Genomic DNA, 2,463 nt, shown 5'->3' with positions numbered 1-2,463 from the left:
GATATTAGCTTTATCTACATCGGAGGAGAGAAACATGTATGTAAATATAGGAAGCTATCAAGAAAGTGTAGGGACCCTAAGATAATTTTGGAATGAGTTCAATCTGTCTGAGGACAATATAGATTATTTGAAGTTGAAAATTTTACTCACACATTATAGAAACACACTACATAGGTTTATGTGAAAGGAATTTTTTTTTCTTTTGTGTTAAAGAGCTATGATCCTGTGTCTGCGTCTTGCTTGAACAGTGTTTGGACGGAGCAGACCCGGGGACTCCCTTTGTCAGCTTCCAGCTGTCTCTCCGCCTCTGCCTCCTAGAACCACCCAGCATGGTCTCTCCGTGGTTAGCTCCATACTGCCTACCAGCCATGAGCTCCCAGGTTCGTCAGAATTATTCCACCAAAGTGGAGGCTGCAGTGAACCGCCTAATCAACTTGCACCTGTGGGCCTCCTACACCTACCTCTCTTTGGGCTACTATTTTGATCTGGATGACGTGGCTCTGGAGGGCATAGGCCACTTCTTTCGCGAATTGGCCAAGGAGAAGCGTGAGGGCGCCAAGTGGCTGCATCTCAAGATGCAGAACGAACGTGGAGGCCGTGCACTATTCCAGGATATCCAGAAGCCATCTCAAGATGAGTGAGAAAAATCCCAGGAGGCCATGGAAGCTGCCTTGGCCCTGGAGAAGAGCCTGAACCAGGCCCTGTTGGATCTTCATGCCCTGGCTTCTGCTTGCGCAAATCCTCACCTCTGTGACTTCCTGGAAAACCACTTCCTGGATGAGGAGGTGAAGCTCATCAAAAAGATGGGCAACCACGTGACCAACCTCCGCAGGGTGGCTGGGCCCCAGCCAGCACAGACTGGTGTGTGCCCTTGCCATCTCTGGGCAAGTACCTCTTCCAGAGGCTCACGCTCAAGCATGACTAGGAGGCCTTACCTTCCAAGGGGCTCCCTCTGCTCTGCACCAGCCGGCCTCTAGGCAGCTTTGTAACCACTCTGGAGCCCCTACCAAGTCTTGGGACCAAGTGAAAATAAAGCATTTTGAAATAGCAATAAATAAATAAATAAATAAATAAATAAATAAATAAATAATAAAGAGTAACTTTCCAAGGAGAATCTCTGAGTCTCTTATTGAACTGAATTGTTTTGCTGTAGTTATTTCATTTGGTTCTAGTAATAAATATTTACTAACAATGGAAATAAGTATTTATTTATTTTTTTTAATTATATTTGTGTTTTAATTTTACACATCAGCCGTGGGTTCCCCTGTCCTCCCCCCTCTCACCCCCACCTTCCTCCCATCCCCTCCCCTCCATTCCCCTCTCCTCCAGGGCCAAGACTCCCCTGGGGATTCATTTAAACCTGGCGGATTCAGTACAGGCAGGTCCAGTCTCCTCCTTCCAGGCTGAGCAAAGTGTTCCTGTGTAAGCCCAAGTATCCAAACAGCCAGCACATGCACTAAGGACAGGTTCCGGTCCCACAGCCTGGATGCCTCCCAAACAGTTCAAGCTATTCAATTGTCTCACTTATCCAGAGGGCCTGATCCAGCTGGGGGCTCCATAGCCCTTGGTTCATAATTCATGTGCTTCCATTCGTTTGGCTATTTGTCCCTGTGCCTCTTCAATCTTGGTCTCAACAATTCACACTGTTACAGTCCCTCCTCTTTCTCGACAATTGGACTCCTGGAGCTCCACCTGGGGCCTGGCTGAGGATCTCTGCATCCACTTCCATCAGTTATTGGATAAGAGTTCCAGCTCGACCGTTAGAGTGTTTGGCCATCTGATCACCAGACTAGGTGAGATCAGGCTTTCACTCGACCATTGCCAGCAGTCTACAGAGGATGTATCATTGTGGACCTCTCCAACACTCTGCCTATTCCTGTTCTCATGTGGTCATCATTTATCATGGTCTGTTATTCCTTGTTCTCCCTTTATGTTCTTGCTCCAGCTGGGATCTCCTGCTCCCCTAAGCTTTCTTTCCCTTCATTACTCCCACTGTCGTCTGGGTTACTCTGCAGAGAAAAACAATGACATCATGAGGTTTGCAGGCAAATGGATGGATCTAGGAAAAAATCATCCTGAGTGAGGTAACCCAGACTCAGAAGGATGAACACGGTATGTACTCACTCATAGGAGGATACTAGATGTAAAACAAAGATGACTAAACTGCTACACAACTCCAGGCAGGCTACCTAGAAAATGGGACCCTAGGAAACACAGAGGGATCGCCTAATGACAGAGAAATGGATGAGATCTGTTTATTTTGTTTTCAATTTATTTTTTAATTAAAAGCACACTCAGAGAACAGTAATATTATATCTCCAACTTTAGAAAATGTAGCAAAAAAAACCAGAAGTGGCAGAAGAAATAATTGTTCATGATGCATAAGGTCAAATTTTGGTATTTGGGGAGTAAAGATACCATATATGTGATATCTATATCTGTCTTAGATTTTATTGCTGTGAA

General features: G+C 45.5%; 1 pseudogene; it reads left to right on the top strand.

The window, feature by feature from the left end:
* Positions 1-368: 368 nt before the first annotated feature.
* Positions 369-925, top strand: LOC118595856 (annotated as a pseudogene).
* Positions 926-2,463: the final 1,538 nt, after the last annotated feature.

Source organism: Onychomys torridus, chromosome 14 (assembly GCF_903995425.1).
Source record: "Onychomys torridus chromosome 14, mOncTor1.1, whole genome shotgun sequence".
Lineage (NCBI taxonomy): Eukaryota > Metazoa > Chordata > Mammalia > Rodentia > Cricetidae > Onychomys > Onychomys torridus.
This window is presented reverse-complemented; position numbering and strand designations above follow the sequence as displayed.